The following is a 15,545-nucleotide window of genomic DNA, read 5'->3' on the forward strand; positions in this document are numbered from 1 at the left end:
TGGCGCATAGCAGCCTGCAACACGTGCCCTACACAAACAAAAGCTGCCAATGGGCTTTTGGCTGCTTGTTGGACCCCACGCCATCACACACACACACACACACACGCTGCAGCCTGCTTGACAAGTAGCCACTACTCGCACTGGCCCGCCTGCCATAAACCCACACACACAGCTCCCAATTCTCGCTCTCTCTCTCTCTCTCTCTCTCTCTCTCTCTCTCTCTCTCTCTCTCTCTCTCTCTCTCTCTCTCTCTCTCTCTCTCTCTCTCTCTCTCTCTCTCTCTCTCTCTCTCTCTCTCTCTCTCTCTCTTCGATTGACTTGCTGCAACCCTCCCACGCGTTGACTTGCCTCGATGCCTACAGCCTGCAGGTGTTTCTCGCTGCCATCGAGTGCATAGTGGACGGCATCTTGCTTGTTGTTATCAAAGGCCACTGCTGCTACAGCAAGACACACACACCTGCTGATTTCGGCACATATTACAAGCTTTACTAATTGCTGCCGACTTGCAGTGGGCACCACACACACTCATACACGTTGCTTGCAAAGTCAGTGTCTCGTCTTGGCTGAGGCACACACACATACGCACACACAGCTGCTAACATTCCTCGTCCCCGAGTCTCTCGGATTTTATCGTCAAGTCCTGGCCCGCAAAACTTGCCATTATTCTCTCTCTCTCTCTCTCTCTCTCTCTCTCTCTCTCTCTCTCTCTCTCTCTCTCTCTCTCTCTCTCTCTCTCTCTCTCTCTCACACACACACACACACACACACACACACACACACACACACACACACATGAGGCGCTGCCAGTGCCGATAATGGCGCGACAAAACCCACACACACACAGGTGACCATTTTTTGCAGCTGGCCCACTGCCTTGCTTATCGCGACCCTCAAGCACACACCTAGTCACACAGTCCCCAACTCCCTGAGGCCTGAGCTTCTTCCGGCTCGCACACACACGTCCATCACCTGCTTGCGAGTCAGCTAGCCGCCACCATTAAAAAAATAAAAACACAAAAATGTAAAATAAATAAAAATGAAATGATAGAAGGTGATTCCCACGGAATCACCTCCCTCCCCTTCCGAAACTAAAGGAATGATGGTTTTAGTGCCCAATTTGAATGTAGAATACTTGCAAGCACTAATTATTGAATTTTTTTGAAGGAGTGAGTAAAAAAGAATACCTTTTGTACGAGGGGAAGATGAAATGCTTGGCATAAGGACTCGCACAACTGCATGACTAGCATTTTTCAGAATCGAGTTTCCTATGAACTATGCATGCTAGCTGTAAATGGCCACTTAGCAACAAGTTGAAATTTCGGGTCCTTTCCATGATGGCTCTGTTCTATGCCAGACTGAATGCATGAGAGAATGAGTGATCGGCCGCGTATGCATTCATGAAATTTCATCGCTTTTATTTCTTTGTATGGAAAATTTTTCTACATAAGAGCGGGCATTGATTGTGTAAATGACCTTATTTGCACTAAGAAGCTGACTTGTGCTAATTTTATGTAGCATTTGCATTAGCTAAACAAAAAAATCTTTTTTGGCAAGCAGACGAGCGTCATTTGAGAGCTACATTGATGACATGTACATGCTTGGTCAAGAAGTCTTGTGCATTAAAACTTGAGTTTGGTATTGAGTGTGCATTTTAGTGCTTGACTTGAACAAAAACATGTTTGCATAGCACTAAAATTTGATGGCCAAGAGATATCATGGATAGTGGGGGTAATAATTGTGTGAGTATTTGGCTTATGCATGATCCAGTGATTGGCTTTATGAAAAATTCTCTTTCATTAAAAGGGAAGTTAATTTTTTGGCAAGCATAAGAACTTCGAAAACTACCATTGCTAATGCTTTAATGCTTGGGTAGCATTGTGCATTTTGGGCTTGGCATTGATTATGCATGCTTTTAGTGCTTGAGTTGAATTTCCAAATGCTTGAGAAGCACTAATGATTTGAGTTGTTTGAAGGGATGTGGGTAGGTGTGTGATTCCAAATGATCCAAGAAGGGGTCATCATTGCAAAATTTGTAAAATTTGGCTAATTAGAGCCATTCCATGTTTGGATTAAAGTTGTAATGCTAGATCATAGCCTTGTCACAAAAGTTGATTTTTTCATATGAGCTAGTTGTTAGCCAACTTTTTGGAAAGCTTTAAAATGTAAAATCCGGCTTTCGAGAGCCACTTCATTTTTATAAGTTGCATTATTTATAGCTCTTGGCTTGTTTTTTTTAATATTTCAAGTGAGCTAACACTTAATCGACTTTTTGAATCATGCATGAGAGGTGGTAAAAATTATAAAATTTGCTTATGTAGAAGCTCTTTCTCTCTCATGGTTGTTATGTATGCATAAATTTGCTACATTAGAGCATCATGTGCATAACCAAAGGCATTTTTTCCCTTGGGTTTTTTCCCTTTGGCAAATTCGGGTATGCAAGACCCTAGCTTTAGATATTCATTAATGTTTTTTGTGTGGTTTTTCAATAAAAGGCTTTGGAGTTTGTGTTTACACTTAGCTTCAAGTCGGCTTCTTTTTGCAAATAAAAAGATCAAGAGGCTTCTCTACAAAGGGGATGCTTGCTCAAGGATGCACAAAGAGCATGAATAGGTGTAATCCTTTCATGATTTTTCTCTTTTCATCTCTTCATTCTCTTGCTTGGTTTAAGTGAAATTTTGCTTCTAAGCTATGGTTTTTTTCATGTTAGAAAGCTAGGCATTTTAAAGTTTCAACACTTTACTTTGTGAAAATTAACTCATAAAAAATTTAGGTTTTATGTGTGTAAATCATAGGTAATTGGCCTTGACCTTAGGTTAATGTAGGTTCATTTCTTGCTAGTCCTAGAATCTTAGTGATAGTTTTAATACTCCATTCTCTTTTAACATGACCTAGGGCTATGATTAGGCTTTAATCTTTTTTAGTCCAATTGCCATTAGTATCTCATAAAGGAAGCAATAAAAAATGTGCTAAAAAAGGAACCATGAAGCAAAGAAGTGTCCAAAAAAGTAGCAAAAATGCTACTAAGGCACATGAAAATAAAAATTATATGTTATGTTGTGTCTGTATGAGGTGTAGCGCCTTATTGGCACTTGGTAGGCGAGGGGAATCACCTTGGCTCGCTTGGTCAAGGCCCTAAACCGATGCCCTGGGTTGATAGGGGTTAGCCGTCGCCTTGGTAAGCTAGTAGGATTTTGGAACACCTTCTTGAGGGTTCAAGGAGCTGAGAGTCGCACCTAGACTTGCCTTGGGGTGGTAGCCTTGTGATTGTGCTTTAATCTTTCAATGAATGACTAAATCAAAACTTCCATGAGCTTCAAAAAGCTCTGACAATGTACTAATAGATTAGGAGCTTTTTTATAGCCCATAGACATGATAAACTTGAATGGTTTATTAAGATTGTTCACATAGTTTTTAGGCTAGTAGGTTTATTAACTTTCATTAGCCTAGGGTCATAATTAATTGCTTGTGTTTCATGCATAAAACTGAAATTTCAAGTGGTTTAATCTTCACAATAGTTTGAGTATTTTTTTGCTTTATGTTGTCTAGTTTTTTACTATGATTGACCCATCTTTTAGAAGCAAAACATCACTTTGCATGATTGTTCATTTATGCTTCATGTTTTAATCATTCTTGGTGGCCTTTGATGATCATTAATTGTTCTTATGTTTTGCAGCTCAACATTTCTTCCATGGACTTTCTTTCTACCATGTCACTGTGTCTTGCTTCACCGGCACACAAGGACGTGCGCCAAATTAGGAAGGGGGGAGTGTTAGCAGCAGCTAACGGCTACACCAATTATGCACCAAGCTGTGGATGTGCCATAGTGCACAATATTTACTTTTCATTGTATAGGGCTTGGGCTCATTTAGGAGTTCCAAAGTTGTATGAGTTTAAGCTAGAGAGCTCACTTTATCCCATAGTTGAAGGGTTTGAGGCCCAAAGCTATAAAAGAGCCCTAAGCTTAATGAGAGGTCATTCTAGAGTGGTCCTTTTGAGAACTCTCTCCCTAGAGTAGCTCTTGATGGCCTAGCATTTGAGCTTAATGCCCATGCTTAGAAGGCTAGTGCTAATCACATATAATTAGTGTAATCCTCTCTTAATTAATTTAGTTTTCATTGTGTTGTCAATCATGTTTCTCTACTTTCCTTCATTGTTTTGAAGTGTTGATCTTCTCTAATCTAACTCTTACTTATGCTAAGCTACTCCGATTAGTGGAGTCCTTATCTAACTCTCTCGATTAAGTAGAGTGGGTGTACTCCTGATTGACGGATTAGAGTTGTCCTCTAATGGTGTGCTTGTGTGTGTGTAGGTTTAAGAAGCCTTGAGCTTAATTTGATTATGCGTGACCTGATTTGGACACTATGATTGGCATGGTTGGGGTGGCCGACTTGAATGCGATCTTGTGTGCTTAATCGTCAATGCATGTAATTAGAGTTGTGCTTGAGAGATTCCAAGATTAAGGTCAACCTTTCAACAAAGATTTCATGAAGATTCTTCAAAGATTCTCTAAAGATTCCAAATAAAGATGCTGATGAAGTGATGAAGACGAAGATGGATGTTGTAATGTGAAGATACAAGCTCATGGACATCATCGAATATCCTGTTATTATTATTTTGAGCCATTACTGACACTTTTGTAATGTTTACGGGAACTTCATATTTTAAGTCGGCAATTGTATTTTGGCCACAGATGCTTGTTGGATGAGCAAAGCCAGCTCACTGTGTTGTAAATAAGCTCAATAGAAACCTAGGGACAAATAAGGTCATTTTGGTCGGACATTAGGTTTTCTAAGGCTTAGTATATAAGCCAAAACCTAAAGCTTTGTAAGGGGACTTCTAATAATCTGATCTAATGTCTGTGAGTGAGCGTACTGTGTACGAGAGAGAGTGAGAGATTCTTCTTAACTCTACGCGCGTACCAATGGTCGGAATCGAGTGCGGAGAAGTGTAGCATGTTGCCTCCGACGAGAGCTACGTGCCAATACCTACATTGGGCGCGTACGGTCCGGTTTTGCGAGCTCCATCTACGAGATTCATCTGGTGATTCGGTGAGCATACGTTGTCCGTTTTTGCAGTTCAGCATATCCACGCGTTCGCATTGAGTAGAGCTACACATTAAGCACTTTAGTTTTTAGAAACGATGACCTGCAAATTTCGGCCAGACATCCTACACGATTTTGCACCGGGTATTTTGGGTTGAGATTTTGGTTCATGGACCTTAGGGAGAGTGACCTATTGGTGTTAGTAGGGTCTCCTTCAAGTTCTGTGGCGTTTCGAGACTGTTTGATGGGTGTTTGGCTCTTGTAAGCGTTGTAGGAAATCTCTTCTTAAGCACTCTTGAAGGCTGTAGCTTAGACATTGGGTAGAGACCTCTGTAGGAATTAGTCAGGAGTTGGTCGAGTGTAGATTCACACCCTATGCTTGCTTCCACGCGCCTGTGGGTCGATCTCCGGCCGTCCTCAGTTGACATTATATGTTAGGTGAGTTCTCGCTATGTTGACGTCGGTCACGGCGTATCTGTCCAACAGATAGGTACCTATTGTAAATTCGCGACATGAGGTGTTGTTTTGTGTTTTTGCAAGGAGCAAAGAGGCCTCTGCCTATGCCTAGAGATTTTGGGAATGGAATTGGGAACGGTCTGTAGTGCTTCGCGCTCTAGGAACAAATGGCAACGGGATTGAGAGCTCGTCTCTCAAGAATTTCCACAAGGGAAGGAATTGACCATCGAGTCTTATGATTTAGAACAAAGGGGTCACTCCGATTCTTGTGCTTGTAAAAGATTCTCCCTGATAAAGATTCTTTTTTTTTTGGGGGGGGGAGGGGGGTCAGCCCATCTTCCGGTCCCAAATACTATGTCGATCTTCTCCCTCATCTCTTTTGCGTTGAAAGTTTATTTATATCAGCTTGTTGATTATTCATGTGTGCTCCCATTTGTGACACTTCATTTGGAGAGATGTCCTTGCTTTGCATCCATTGAAAATAGCCAAGAGCATTCTTTCCTAGACCCTGTTTGACATTTCAACAATTAGTGCATTCCAGGAGTTGACATTCCGGACAAGAAGGTCCTCAATCACTTTTTGTGTTTTCTGAAGTGCACCACACTTGGCATACATGTCGACCAAGTTTGTGCCAAGCACTACGTTTTTTTCCCCATAGCCCCTGACTATAAATGTGAATTCTTCTTCCCATATAAGCCTCTTGTGGAGTGCCACACGCCCTCATGATGCAAGCATAGGGGATTGCAATTGGATCGATTTCCATCAGCTGAAAATAGCCCAAAGCTTCCTGGCCCTGCCCCTGCCTCTGATGGGCATATTTAAAAATCATGCACTCCAAGAGACAACATCACAGACAAGTAGCTCCTCCATCAATTTTTGTGCTTTCTGAAGTGGACCATATTTGGCATACATGTCGATGAAGGTAGTGTCAAGCACTACATTTTCATATGAAGAGACACCCTCACTTTGCATATGCTCAAAATAGCCCATAGATTTGTGGCCCTAGGCATAGCCAAAAATCATTACACTCCAAGGGACAACATCCCGCACAAGCAACTCCTCAAGCATGTTAGGCATACATATGAATATGATCAAGGACATAGTAGATAGACTCTCAATAAAAATATGGGAGAAGGAAAAGAGCTTTAGAGTTCTAAAGCTAAAGAGATTAAAGATCCACCTCATAAGTCAAGAATGAAAAGCGAAATTGAAAAAGACTGGTTCCTCACCTTTCCGTTGGATAGGAAGGGTTTGAACAAAAGATTTGAGAAACTTAAACGAGTGACATCGCTTTATGAAGGTCCTAACCTCAAGATGATTCAACCTCCAAAATTTCAAAGATCTTTGAAATAGTAGATAAAAGTGAAGATAAGAAGAGCAAGAATGAAGACATAGAGTATAAAAATGACTAGATTAGTTTCAACTTAAGTAGTTTATTTTTTCTCAATTGTCTTGTAAAATGTACTTACTTATATTGAAGTCATTTGAAGACTTTTACAAGTAATTTAATCTCTCTTCTTTTTGAAAAAGCACAGCTAGATTTATTTTATTATGAAATTGAAAGTACCTTAAAAATTACCCTCCCTCCATTGATTTTTGAAAAAGTTCTCTAGAAGGTCTACTCTAATCAAATCCTATGTGAATTATGAGAGAGTGTATCATTGAGCTATTGATGTGGTTGTTTTGAAGGTGTGCATCCATCTAGATATCAACTTGCTTCTGGTAACTTTCGTTCATGTAGTCGAGATCTTCATCAAGTGATACCTCTCACTCTATAAGCTCGATGATAATAAAACTACAAATTAAGTTTTGAGACTTAATCATGTATTTAACATTTAAAGATTGCACATCCACTATGCATTGAATTCTTTCATTGATTTTGTAATCCCTTCCCCTTTTTTAAACTCCAAAATAGTGTCATACTCTACATTATTGAAAATCACCATGATATTATTCAAGCTTATGGTCTCATTGGTTGCAACACAATCAACAAAGACGCAAATGGGATGCATAGCTTGATTTTCACTATTCGACTATGGCTTGTCCTTTTTGAACTTCAGGAAAAAGTTTAAGACGATAAGCTTCACTTATCATACTAGTTGGAAGAGTTCAATCAATAACAATGAAAGTCGGTAAAAAAACATGTTCTTTCTAAAGAGAGGTCATGTCCCATTGCCAATTCTATAAGATGTCTGTTAGTTCTCCCTTGATGTTGTTGGTTGCCTATGAATGAATGGTAGATATTAAAAACTCCAATGATGCGAGGAGGATCAAAGCAACAAATATGTACCAGAGGATTTATGTGGAGCATGGGAAATGTCACGGTCACTATTGGAGATGTGAGTGACGATCAACACTGTTTTGTGCAAGAACATTCATTGTATTCCCTTATTCTTGGACAACGCTGTACAATAGTGAGAATGGAGACCAAAACGATGGAACAAAGGCTTAGAGAATCTAGGACTATATAGGATTTTCTAGGGGGTACCATTGTAAAGAAAAACTGCATAGAAGGAAAGGCTCTTGCCCGCCTTTAATGGCCAAGAGAGTTTATCCTCAAGATTTTTTTGGGTTAACCCTAGAGTTCAAGATCTTTCACGAAGTTCATCGAATTATGCAAGTGAGAGAAACGACATGTTTGTAGCATGCAAAGTGAGTTTCAGGGATGCGAAGTTATTGAACCAGATGAGGTGATCTCATGGGTTTTGGAAGAAGTCTCTTTTGTGGATACGATTGTAGACCTCAAAGAAAGAATTCATGGAATCCAAGCTACAAAATGGGAATGATGTTGTACGAAAAAGCATTTGCTTTCCAACCTAGCGAGATTAGATATGTCGATCCAAATATCATGACTTCTATGGTGATTTTCATAGTACCAAACTTGAAATGAAATTTCGTAATGTACACTTTGATTATAACTTCAACAACAACCAACAAGTGAAAATTTCACTAGGCCTCCCTTTTAAAAGTAATGTAGATTTTCTTAACATGATTAAAGATGTTCCAAGAATGATTAAATGAAAACTTCAAATTAAGGGGTCACATTCTTCACAAATGTGCACCGGTACATAGAGAGAGAGAGAGAGAGAGAGAGAGAGAGAGAGAGAGAGAGAGAGGGTCATTGGTATCAAGCATCAAGTGATGCACAGAGAGAGCCTTCTACTCCCTTCCCTCACAAGAGAGCCCTGTGACACTCTCTCCTCCACCTCCTTTTCCTCCTCCTCATGTTGTTGCAACAAGATCTCTCTCTCTCTCTCTCTCTCTCCTCAAGTTCCATGTCAATGATTTGCATGGGTAGACACTAACATCTATTAATGGAAGTGGAAAGGAATTATGGCAAAGCATGGTAGCCCAAGGGAGGTTCCACATGGACACCGTTCTTCCTTGAGATGTCATCACAAGCTTTGGTTGCTTTTGTACTTGCAAGAAGCTACTGTTTTCCAAGCGCTTTTCGTACAATCCAGACAAGGATTTACACCAACCAAATTGCTCGAAGTGGTCGATTTAGCCCATGCAATCTTTGTTGAGTAGAGAAGACAAACCATGGTAGGTCATTCAAGCGACTAGTAGCTTTAGCAGTCTTGCCAATACCTTCCTAAACAAAACGAGAAAACTCCAAAGTCCATCTTGTGGAACCTGTAGTGTGGGTGTGAAACACCCATCTTCAACCTTGAGAAGTGAAGAGCAACTAAACCTCTCTCTCTCTCTCTCTCTCTCTCTCTCTCTCTCTCTCTCTCTCTCTTCCTTCTCAGGTGTGTGTGTGTGTGGGTGTGTATGCGCTAATAAAAAGAGGAAATGGTATAATCTTTCTATCTCCAAGTGTGGTAGATTGGTTATGCCATTTCCCTCTTGAATAGTAGGTCTTGAGTTCAACTCTCCTCGTCGGATAGATTATAAGGTCTCTTTGGATAGTTTCCTACGACGTTAAAATACTCTTCTTCTTCTTCTTCTAGTTTGTGAAATGCCCATCTTCCACCTTGAGAAGTGACGAGCCACTAAACCTCTTCTAATCTCTCTCTCTCTCTCTCTCTCTCTCTCTCTCTCTCTCTCTCTCTCTCTCTCTCTAGTTTGTGAAACACCCATCTTCCACCTTGAGAAGTGACGAGCCAAAATATGTGACCTATGATTCTAAAGCATACTCATTGTTGAAAATCTTCCCAAGATTCTCTCTTGGCATGCTCAAATTTACTTTTACTTGTTGAAATCTAGGCTTTTTTAAGACATGCTTGTCCGCATTCTCTCTCTCTCTCTCTCTCTCTCTCTCTCTCTCTCTCTCTCTCCCCCCCCCCCCCCCCCCCCCCCCCCCCAATGCTTAAGTTTCATTAGCATAATGCCGTTAAGGTCCGTAGGGCTTGTCGCAAAATAGATGAACACCGCCATAATGGAAATGAAAAGCTCATTAGGGTGGGTCTCGAAGGAGGAGAGAGAGATAGAGAGAGAAGTAGCAGCAACAACAACAACAACACAAATCAGTTAGTGCCACACCAATATAGCGCCCAGCTTGCAGTCTAGACGTATGTGAGAAGAAAATGGAGTACCATACATCTTATGTATATTTTAGTGATAATAGCCTTAATACTCAAAGACCACATTAAGCACATATTTCATGTGTCTCTGTATTTCTTTCTCTTTTTATTTATTTCCAAAAAGGCGGAGTGAAATAGTACTGGGCGACACCACGTAAGGAAGTAGGCTACACTAAGTATTGTGACATTAACTTCATTGAAATATTTTCAAAGATGGGCTCATGATTTTGGTATCTTGAGGTGCAAAACTCGTGGTGAGGTGATTTGCTTCCACTAATTAGGGCAGCAAGTCGGGCAACCATATTGCCGCACTCCAGGCTGCAGCCAACCAACATGTCGATGTCATCTTGGTGCAATGAAGCAGGGCCACAAGGGCCTTTGAAAAGCTTACCATATAGTAAAAAATATATGATTGCTAGATGATTCACTAGTTCCAATACACACATCTAGTAAGAGTGCAAACTAGTAAAAAAGAGAGAACTCCTAGATGCTACATATAGTAATTTTGTTACTATATGGAGAGTTGAATAGCCATATGGCAATTCAAGTCTCAATATGGTAAGCAAAATGCTAGTTCAATGTAGGAGTTGACTCAGTTACTAGTTTGACCTTACAATGTAGGTGTTTTCAAACTAGTAAGTCAAACTAGCAATTTTTGTTTACAACCTAGCAAGTCATCTAGTAATATACAAGAACGGATGCTTGCAAACTAGTAATTCATCTAGCAACTTTCTTATATACAAACTAATAAGTCATCTAGAAACTTTTCCATAAACGACCTAGTAGTTCACCTAGTAATTCATTAAGGAACATGTAAACAGAAACTAGTAATTCATCTAGAAATTTTTCCATGAGCAAACAATTTAGGAGAGTTTGCTTCAACATTAGGAGACTAAAGTAGGCTTAATTCATAAAGATAGCTATGAGTACAACAAACGAAATTTAGCAAGCTTCCATAATGTGTGTTACATGCTACAATTCTTAAATCATGTGGTTGGATTATAAAACTACCTGTCATTTGTTACAATGATATCCTTCATGGATAAAGAGCCAACTTTTTCAGAATAAAAATTTATCAAGCCTTCTAACAAAAGCCATGTAACTAAATCTTCACACATAGTGGAAGCCTCATTTGCTCTCTTCTTGAGGAAACTATTCGATTTCTGCATAGCAAAATACATTGGCTTGATCAAGTGGTACAAGTCTTGTACTTTCTTGAGACTTAGCCACTTCATTAATATAGTTTCTTTGTCATCCTTGGACAAATTTCGCGCCTACATAATTGTCATAACAAAATAACATGGTTTAAAAAGAGACACGTATTATTTCTATAAAAACATAAGTAAGGCAATGTTGTTAGCTTTTATTACAAACCTGAGATTCCAACACACATTGATTTTGATTCATTGAACATCCCCCATCAAATTTGTGCTTCTAAAACATTTAAAGTCCACTCTTTTATTTTATAGCCATATGCAAAAAGAATCTTATGGTTGTGAAGAAATATACCTTTTTCTTTTAAGCTTCAAAAACTTGGAAGCTTGATCTTTCTCCTTTAATAGCTCCTCAATCTTAGAACTAGCCTATAGAAGTGGGAAAACATGGCTTTTTTATAACATTAAAATGAAGTAGGGTAAGTATTTCATTAAATAAATATTCCATGTGAAGCATGTTTGAAAAGTACTTTGCACTTTAGTGTGCTTTTTCTTTTTTGTTCTTGGCTTGCACCACATATAATTTATGCCCTTCCATTGATTTTTTCCTTCACAAATTATTCAAGAAGAGAATGCAAATTTAATTGACACAACAAAAAGTTTTAGAGTAAAAAAAATACGTGAATTAGAATTGTGCCAGTTTTGTGATATGGTCATCACACTCATATAATTCGTTGTTTACTTCCATATCCTTTTCTTGAAAGCAGTGGACAAACTCTTCATCTTGCATATAGTTTCTATATGCTTGCGCATTAAGCGATTGAATTTGGATATCTCACACACATACACACACACACACACACAAAATTAGCTTAATTTATCTCAATTATTCCAATTGCTATCCTTTTGTACTGTGTGTGTGCGCGCGTGCGCACATGTGAGAGAGAGAGAGAGAGAGAGAGAGAGAGAGGAGTAAACTACACTTACCTCATAAGCATCGCTTTGTAAATCATGAGTTTCCCGTGGCATCTTAGGAATGTATGCTTCCGTCTCTCTCTAAACACATAATAACAAATTTTATCATCGTAGGTCGTACATTATTGTTATTTTGAGGTAAGAGTGCTTACATGAGTAGCTTGTGGTTGCTCTTCTTCTTCTCCAATAGATATACAAGTGGTTTCTTGTGCACAAGCATCCTTTAGCTATTCAATAACAACAAAGGCATTACTTTCTTCATCATTAGTTTTTATATAGATTTCCAATACCTTAGAGGATTACTCACAAGTTTTGTGAGTGGACCATTTTCTCCTAGCTCACTTTCTCCTTGTAGTTCACTTTCTCCTCCATCATTCTCATGAAATTCTTGGTTATTATCATCATCATCTTTTTCTTTTTCTATCTAATTTCATGAAAACATTTCGATTATACTTTGACATAATAGAAGTTCATTACTAAGACAAAATCCTACAAAATGACACATACCATTGGGGTGCTAGAAGATGATTCGTTGTTTCGTTGTTTCATTTCTTTTTTCTCCATTTTTGTTTTTTCGCAAGAAACTTGATGGCCCATGTATAAATGTCCTCTTCTTTCCAATGATAATATTGTCCAGCTACTCTTATACGCTTAAGCTAACCTTTATTTTTCCTTACACATCCAACACGGTATTCTTTCTCTCCATATTATTTCTAAGGTCTCCAAATGGCTTGTGTTTGGAAAACCATCCTCTAACAAACCCATAGTTTGAATAAAGGACTCTATGTTGGTCATTACCCTCTTCTAAGAGGAAATCCCTACCATAGAGTTTATTAGGTTCTCTAAGATTAGGAGGTGGAGGCCTAAACACCTGTTCATATATGGTTGGGTCATATTTCTCGTGGCTAGTAGTGTCAACACCTATAGATGGAGAAGAAACAACTCTCTTATTTCCAAGATGACTGGCCCTCCAAGAATCTAAAAATTTGAGGGCCTCTTCATTAAAGAAAGACAATAGTTGGACCACAAATGACTGTGATAACTCATATCTAGAAAGAAAAAGCATTGAACACACACATGAGCAACAAGACATTTAAGTAACAAAGTTTATGAGTGATGTTTTAGAAAGACATGTAAACAATGAAGACAACAATTGTCATGTATAAAATAATAGGCATTTCAAACTACTTCCACAAGTATACTAGCCATGCTTGCATACTCTATGAGTGACATTATACAAAAGATATGTAAATAATACCATAACAATGAATACAATAATTGCCATCCATAAAGTAGGTCTCATTCTAAACCACTTCCAGAAGTCTCCTAGAAGTTCTAGCATACTCTATGATGAGGTTCTAAGAAAGATATGCAAAGAACATCGTAAAAATGAAGATATAGGTATACTACTTGCATAACAATGAATACAACAATTGTCATCCATGAAGCAATAGTCATTCTAAACTACTTCCACAAGTATACTAGCATTCTAAACTACTTCCACAAATGTACTAGCCATGCTTGCATATCATATGAGTGAAGTTATACAAAAGATACGTCAAGAACACCATAACAATGAATACAACAATTATCATTTATGAAGCAATAGTCTTTCTAAAATATTTCCACAAGTTTACTAGTAGTGATTGAATAAAAGGGGCTACCACAATTATATGGCTATGGAGAATGCCAAACAATAGGTATCCATCTAGTAGCCTGTCCAGGTTTTTTTTGTTTTGTGACTGTCCAATCTTTAATTTGAATGGAACATGTATCCCAACTTCTCCATTGATGCTCCTCTATGCAAACTTTATAAGTATTCTGTTGATATGCATCACGCTCCAATAAAGCAAGCTTTGCCCTTTTCCTTTTGTAATCAGTCTCTCTAACGACAACATGTTGAATCTGTATTGCATTCTTTCTATTCAAGCACACTTGAACTATATCATTGACCTCCACCGATAACGGAACATTTCCACAACCTCCTTCCATTAACAAGATATCACCCTGCCTCAAATCCTTCACCTCATAAGCAATGAGCCTCTGCCTCCTTGGTATTGGCAATGGAATAAATTTGTGAAGTATGGAGTGGATGGGCCGAACACAATCCCATGTGAAAGGCAAAGGGGCCTTCTCAAGCACACTCATTTGAGTAACTGCATCCATTAACAATGGTTCTGAGTCCTCGTTTCAGCAATGCATTGCTTGTAATACTGTCCACCAAATAATAGCATACACTTTCCATCAAATTGTGTTGAGAACAAGGATGTTATACAAGCCTTCCAGTGACCTCTGCCTTCCACCGTTGCATCCATAGTATCCACCTTCACTATGACATTGGTGTCCACATTAAATATATCCCCTTTAAAGAGGACCTTTTGGTATGTCTTTACTTCCAAACATTGGAAGTAATCCTCTGGAATGTTCCAAAACTTCTTTAAATAAGTTTTCTCTTCACTAATAGGGTCTCTGTAAGTGCATCTCTTCTTTGATATTGCAATCCCCTTGAGAAGAAGATTTCTAGTGCACGGTGAATTGCTTCCATATTTTAATAGATCACTCCACATAGATTTAGCCTTTTCAATTGAAGACACAACCAATAGCCCGCCCATATGTGATGGAGAGCAATCATGTGATGGAGCATCTGCTAATAGTGAGCTGCTCTGAGAAAGACTCAATGTACAATGTAGGTCCTTCAAAAACCTTTCAGAAGGTAAGAGATTATCACTATCACCACGGATAGCTTGAAATTCTCTTGTGAAGAACCTTTCAAATAGAACTTTGCAAGTGAAGCTTCATCCTCCATGTTATTTGTTTTGATGGAGCTGTATGCCTTTACAAGATGCTCAAATATGTAACACCAAAAGCGGTCATGCAAGACATCATCAAGCATCTCACCATTACCTATAAACAAGTTATCAAGAGATTATTCTACTAAACATATCAAACTTATTGTTAACTAATCAAGATATACATACCAGCTACATGTTTCTCTGAGGGTGATGAGTTCGCAACAAAGATTTCTTCATTTTGAACTCTCCATGATTGTAGCAATGTCTTTACAACTTCTATGTCTTTCACAGACCATCCATGATCTCTATTATGGTTGTAGAAGCTGTGTGCAATGTCAATCAGCAAAAATCCCAAAACATGCTTTTCAGGAGAAGTTTACATGATGCATTGGAGTTTTGCAGGGCGCATCCCAAGGGCTGCCAGGCCAACGAGATCTACACCTGTGTGCGGGCCTGGGACTCAAGCGTTCCAAGCACTCAAGTGCTCCGTGTGGGGAAGTCACTATAGTGCACACTGTACAGGTTGCACATTTGCACTATGTGTTGTGTTGTGTGTGTGTGTGTGTGTGTGTGTGTGTGTGTGTGTGTGTGTGAGAGAGA

The sequence above is a fragment of the Adiantum capillus-veneris genome, chromosome 12 (genome assembly GCF_014529385.1).
Source record: "Adiantum capillus-veneris isolate H3 chromosome 12, ASM1452938v2, whole genome shotgun sequence".
Taxonomy (NCBI): domain Eukaryota; kingdom Viridiplantae; phylum Streptophyta; class Polypodiopsida; order Polypodiales; family Pteridaceae; genus Adiantum; species Adiantum capillus-veneris.